At 40.2% G+C, this 6,723-nt stretch overlaps 1 long non-coding RNA gene across 1 annotated transcript; it reads left to right on the top strand.

Moving 5' to 3' along the window:
• The first annotated feature begins 696 nt into the window (after positions 1-696).
• LOC111542988 lies at positions 697-6,311 on the top strand. The gene is made up of 4 exons (XR_002731723.2): positions 697-1,455; positions 1,552-1,812; positions 5,254-5,343; positions 5,529-6,311. It is a non-coding gene; the product is annotated as an uncharacterized LOC111542988 (long non-coding RNA).
• The last annotated feature ends 412 nt before the right edge of the window (positions 6,312-6,723 follow it).

The raw sequence follows: 6,723 nt of genomic DNA, 5'->3' as shown, positions 1-6,723 counted from the left end.
ATATACATACGCACTTGGTAGAGGTTTATGCTTTCCTTTAAAAGTCTCTGATTTTTTTCACTTTTAGCCCATCTGTGCTGATTTAAAATTATTTGGTAATATTTGAAAAGAATATGTGTAACGCATATGTAATCATAAAGAGAAAAGGTAAAACAAAATTACATGAGTCCACCACCCAACTTAAGGAGTGGAACACACCTAGTTCACGCACTAGAACATACACCCTGTGTTCCTCCCCAATCTCAGATCCCCAATTTTCCCAATATGGAATTGTCATCCTACTTTTGCCTTTGTTATTTGATTGCTTTTAAAAAACTAGTTTTATTTTATATATATGTTTGTGCCTCTAAGCATATGTTTAGTTTTAATATTTTTGAGCTTTACAAAACTAGATTCTTCTTTTATCTCTTCATCTCAGTCTTGCTTTTTTTCAGTAAGTACTGTGTATGTTTATCCATATTTTATGAGAAGATGTAGTTCATTCATTTTCAGCACTGGATAATATTTCATTTCATTTCTCATCTATATGTATGTATGTATTCATGGTGCATATGTACAAGAATTTCTCCTAGAGAAATATTATATTATATTGTATTCTTATTACATATATTATGTGGGAGTGGAATTGCTGGGTTGAAGTTGAAGTGCATGTTCAATTTTACAAGCCATTGCTAAATTGTTTTCCTGAATAGCTGTACTAATTACATTCCCAACTGTAGAATATAAGATTCCTGTTGCTTGACTTTCTTGCCAATACTTTGATATTTTCAAGTATCGAAATCTGGTAGCCATTTTTCACCCAGTAGAATTGCCCTCACTTTTAAGGCTTACTGGTACAAGTTCTTAAAGACTGAAAAGGAGTTCTCAGAAACAAATCAAACCTCTTTTTATGTGGGCTTCTCGTTTCTCCTTGGGGTCAGACACTTAACAAGCTGTTCATAATATGCCATGCTGGGCCTAATGTTCAGCCCTTAGAAGAAAAGGCCGTATCAGCTGAGACAAGTGAACAGCAGACAGAGTTAGGAATTAGGAAGCTTGGGCTCTAACCTGCTTCTGTCACTGAAGCTTTGCAGGGCCCACGTATGAGTCATGTCCCCTCTCCGCATCCTATCTGCTCACTAGGCATAACAGAACTGACCTTCCTCCCAGCCCCGCCGTGAGGATGAAATCCTGTGTGGAGCACTTTGAAATCCTTGGATGAAAAGCACGACAGAAGTGCCAAGTATGATTGTTACCCGTGCCAGCCACACTAGAAGACAGCATAAAAATAGGAAGCAAAGAAAATTTCATTTTACAAAAGCTTCAGTGAGAAAATTGGCTGGTCAGAATGTCATTCCCTGGTTTTGGTTCACATACACGTTGTCTTTTATAAAATTAAAAGAAAAAAATAATTGTACACATTTTTAACTTTGCCGGGAAGAAGCCCTGTGATCACCACCATCCCTGTGACGCCAGGTGAGTCCCTGATGCAGAAGGAAGATCGATTCATGAGGAGACCATGTGGAATCAGTTCTTTGTAGTTGCTCACCTATTTCTGTTTTTCATTGCAAGGAATCGAAGCCATAAAGTCTGAGGGGATGTTACAGGTTGAGGATTAGGGAGTGTCTAAACCTTGACGTCGTCACAACACAGGATCCGAGATACCTCTGGCTGAAACGGAGACTGTGCTTTCAGAACTGGCCCAGCACCCAGTCTCTACTCCAATGCTCTCAGGATCCTGCCCTTAATAGGAGAACATGAGAGTTGCAGATTTAAAAACCCAAGAGGAAACCTTTGCAACAACCTTTGTCATATTAGGAATCCCAAAATAAGGTGAGTCACGCTCGTTAGTGTGCACCTTCATCCTAAAAATGACTTAGCTGTAGTTTTAATAGCTATGCCCATCTTGGTATAATGCTGTAAGTGAGTTGTGATAAGCTGTAATCACCTTTGCTTATAAATTGGATAGACTGTGGAAACAGTTGCAAACCACGGAAAAGATATTTCAAACTCTGAGCTTGCTGCCTGATATGACACGCAGAGAATTTAGAATAGGAGTTTTGGATGCTGTTGCCACATCTTTACTGCCTGTCTTTTACACTGGAGTTTTAAAAAGTCAAAACCCGAAAGGGTTGTTTGGTTGCTGCATCCCACTGAGAAGTTGAGAAAGTAAAAGGTAAGGGGGCGTAGCCATGGGCTTGTCAGGGGGACGTGAGTGACACGAGTCCACCCACAGCAACTGTTCCATGAAGTTATGAATCATATTGTACTCGACTTGTAATCTCCACCCAGGAAGGGAAAGCTACTGAGCACTATTGAAATGTGTTGTTCAGAAGTTTCTCAGAGGGAGGGTCTTCATAGTGTTTTACAGAATAATTTGCATTCTAATCGGCATAATTGAATTATTGCCACAGAATTTGCATGGTATGGCTCCAGTAGAAATACTTTCCATTAAGAAATAAATACTCCTTACAGGGGAAAAAATGTCCATCAACTGTAGTATCCAATCACACAACCATCTCCATGTATTCCTCTTCATAACCCCATGAGAAGGGTCATCCTCACTGGATTTTCAATTTCTTAACTGAAGAAATTAGTTGAAAAGTGGAAATGCAACCTGCTGATAGTTTATCTGTCCACACCTCATGATGGGTTTGACTGATTCTTCTATTTAAATTGACAGATTATTTACACCTCTGTGAATTACAGTGTTGCTATGGTCTTTCTTTCCTTTACATTTGTGTGTGTGCGTGTGTGTAGAACATCTGTAGTCAGGCTAAAATTCAGATCCCATCTTCATAATTCTTGTTCGTGTAATATGAATTTATCACAACGGCAGGATAGTGGATTATCATGCAGCCTTGAAATATCACACTGATTAAGACAGTGGAGAGCCATAGGGAAATGATGGCATGTTAAGTGGAAAAGAATATGAAATTATATCTTTGCCATGCTTTCAAGTACTTAAATTGTGCATATAGAAGCATGAGCTGAAAAAGAAATATGGAAAAAAGAAACACATGGTTGGTTGAAATTATGGGATTGTGAGAGTTCCCTCTCCACCTTTTCATTCTTTTGTTTTCCATTAACACTCTTACAACATTGCCTGTGTAATAAATATGATATTAAAATCATTCAGCTGAGTGATTAACAATAGCCGAGATATGCAATCTACTTAAGTGTCTATCAACAGATGAATGGATAAAGAACATGTGGTATATATGCACAATGGAATATTATTCAGCCATAAAAAAGAATGAAACCTGTCATTTGCAGTAACATGAATGAGCCTGGGGGCCATTCTGTTAAGTGAAATAAACCAGGCACAGAAAGACAAATACCACATTATCTCACTCATATGTGGAATCCAAAAAGTAAAAAGTAAGGAGGTGTAGCCATGGGCTTGTCAGAGGGACTTGAGTGATACGAGTCCACCCACAGCAGCTGGAAGTTGCTGGAAGTAGAGTAGACTAGTGGTTACCAGAAGCTGGGAAGAGTAGGGTGGGGAGTGGGGAGAAGTTGGTGAAAGGGTACAAAGTTACAGTAAGGCAGGAGGAAGTTAGATAGGAGTGACATAGCAGTTATAGTCTGGGCATGGTGGCTCACACCTATAATCCTAGAACTTCAGGTGGCTGAGGTGGGCAGATGGCCTGAGCCCAGGAGTCTGAGACCAGCCTGGGCAACATAGCAAAATCCCATCTCTACAAAAATTTAAAAAAATTAGCCAAGTATGGTGGCACGTGCCTGTGGTCCCAGCTACTCAGGTGGCTGAGCTGGGAGGATCACCCGAGCCTGGGAGGGTCCAGGCTGCGGTTAGCCGTGATCACACACTGCACTCCAGCCTGGATGACAGGCTTAAACATTTTTGAAACCCCATCTCAAAAAAATGAAAGTAAAAAATAAGAATAGTTACAGTTAGATAAGTTCTAGTGTTCCATTGCACAGTAGGGTGACTATAGTTAATAAAAATTTACTGTGTATTTCAAAGCAGCTAGAAGAGAGGAATTTGAATGTTCTCAACACAAAGAAATGATAAATGTTTGAGATGATGGATATGCTAAATATACTTATTTGATCATTAAACATCATATACAGGTATGGAAATATCACGTGTACCCCATATATATGTACAATTATTATGTATTGATTAAAAATAAAAGAATAAAATTATATTTCAAAAAAGTACTTGGTTACAAGAGAAGATCTATCATAAAACGAATAAAGTTTAATAAACAAAGGACCTGAGTTACAGGTCCTTTCCCATGCAGGGCCCCTGTGAGAGCCTGGGTTGCTAAGAGTGATAGAGTTCCAGGTGGAGAGAGGAAGCCGGGTTACAATCAGGAAACATTTCTATGTCAGCATTTCGGGTAAATTGCTTAAAGCGATCTCAGAAGAAAAGGAACTAATTCTCCAGCACTCCTGTAATTTGTCATGATATAATTTCTCATTCTAAGTAAATATTCGCTTTCATGCCTAATTTTCTATTTGCAATTTTGCATTCTTCTTCTTAAAGAGGGCTCCCATAATTGTATAAGCCTCATGCCTCACAAAACCTGAAGGTGCCTTTGGTGAGGTGGATCATCAGAATACCAGCTGAGCACCTCGAAGTGTGAAATCTAGCATTGGATTCCATCCCTGACTTTTCCTAAGAATCACTGTGAATGCGCTGGACAAACTGCTGCTGCGCCGGGTGCTCCCTGTGTCATCACACTTCCTCATTGTACTTCTGGGTCCTCCGAAGCTGTTCCCAGTGCTTAATCATAAGAAAAGCAGCTCCAAATACTAGTTCAGAAACTCAGGTAGAAAGAGATCTTAAAGGTCATGTCCAGTCACTCTTCTGATGCTTGGGTCTTCTCTTCAGGAGGCATCTGGGCCTGGGCTTGGACCCCTTGCCTCAGTCAACCTATTAGAAAGGTCTTTTCTTGTCTTGAGTCAAAACCAGTCCACTGCTACTGGCATTGCTCTGTACTTCCAGGCTCTATGAAAAGTGTCTAACCTTTCAGATGAGTATGGCAGAGGAAAGCGAGAAGAAAGAAATTTTAGTTGTTCTTCAACTTCCCAATTAGGCACGCCGTTAGGGGTTTTTAATATGGTGCTTGATTTAATCTTCTCATTAACTTTCTGTTGTAAGTATTATTATTTTATTCTAGGGGTCCCAGATGTAGCAAATAAAAATAGAGGATGTCCAGTTATACCTGAATTTCAGATCAAAACAAATGATTTTTAAAAAAACGTACACTCCCAAAAGTGTGAAATTAATTTGTCCTTGGACAGGAGATATGGAAATGTCATGTATTTTACCTGGAAATCCTGTTACTGTGCCCATTTTTGGAGCTGAGAAAACTAAAGGGCGGAGCCTACTAGGTAAGTAGTGGAACTGGAATTAAGCCCAGGTCCTTGATTTCAAAGCACCACCCCATGGCCCACAATATCATACACTGATTTAGTATCTGCCTCCTACCTACTCCCAAGAAAAATGTGAAGTTAATTTGTCTTTAGATAAGAGCTACCAAAGTTATAAAAACAAAAGAAAACAAATGTATTCACAGCTAAGAGAAGACAATCTCCAGGAAACTACTGCTTCATTTATTTGACACTGGGCAGAAGTTTCGGTGAGAAATCAGCAAGATCATAGCCTGGAGTGAACACTGGAGGCAGGAGATGTCCTTGAGAAAGAGGCTACAACAGAGGGTGGAACACCTCTTCCATTAAAGCGGCTGTTTTCCAGAGTTTCTGAAAAGCTCCCTCCTTTGTCATGGTGGTGGTGGGGAAGGGCAGGCTGGGACCCTAATGCATGACTTTCCACCTGGGTGTTACTGGCATCTGATGTCCTAATCATATTTCCCTGTCACCTCTCAGTGCTGATTTACTTTCTCCTCCCATTCTACATGCTGCAGAACTAATTGCCTGCCTAATTGCCAAAACTAATTGCTGTGACATTCATTGTTCATCTGCTCCTTTCTCCGGCTTCAGCTCAGGCAGGTGGCTCCCATGAAGGCAAGGGTGGAATTATTCCTGCTTTGGGGCCAGGATGCTTCAGAGTGATGGCCCAACAATTATCTTCCTCATGGAGGCGGACCAAGGAATCACCTTCCTCACTGAACAGAGGACAATAATTCTTGGCAGGGGTTCACCTTCTTCTGGTGTGAGATTGGGTAGCTTTGACAGATTGTAAGTCAATTAAATTGTACTTTTCAGGGAGTTCCTCTCTCCCATTTAGAGATTAGGATTAGATTTGTTCATTAGGAAATTGACCCAGAGAAGTGAGACAGCTACTTGCTGGCCACATAGCTCATTCATGGCGAAGTTGAAACTGGGGCTCAGATATCCCAATTCATAGCCCAGAATAATTTCTACTGCACCACACCACAACTGTTGCAGTTGGAATAATTACAGTTTTATATTTCCTAATAAACTTTTATTAAACCACTATCGAGTAGTATGTCTTCATTGGTAGCAAGAATAATAAATATTTATTGAGTTGTTATGAATATTAAGCCCACTTTTTTTTCATGTAATCCTGAAAAAAGGCAAAATGACACAGATGCTCTCCATATCCTTATTTTATATCAGGGAAAATGGAGGCAGAGGGAGGATGGTAACTTGCCCAGGTCTGACGCCAGATCCCATCCTCTTACCCTCACAAGGCCACGTGCAGACTCCTCCTGACAGCTTCTGGATTCTGATACACAAAAGAACTTGTGAAGATGACTTGAAGGTTGGAGCTGGAGCAACGTGAAACTA

The sequence above is a fragment of the Piliocolobus tephrosceles genome, unplaced genomic scaffold (assembly GCF_002776525.5).
Source record: "Piliocolobus tephrosceles isolate RC106 unplaced genomic scaffold, ASM277652v3 unscaffolded_19, whole genome shotgun sequence".
NCBI classification, from domain to species: domain Eukaryota; kingdom Metazoa; phylum Chordata; class Mammalia; order Primates; family Cercopithecidae; genus Piliocolobus; species Piliocolobus tephrosceles.
The sequence above is the reverse complement of the archived record's forward strand: the minus strand, read 5'-3'. Positions and strand labels throughout refer to the sequence as shown.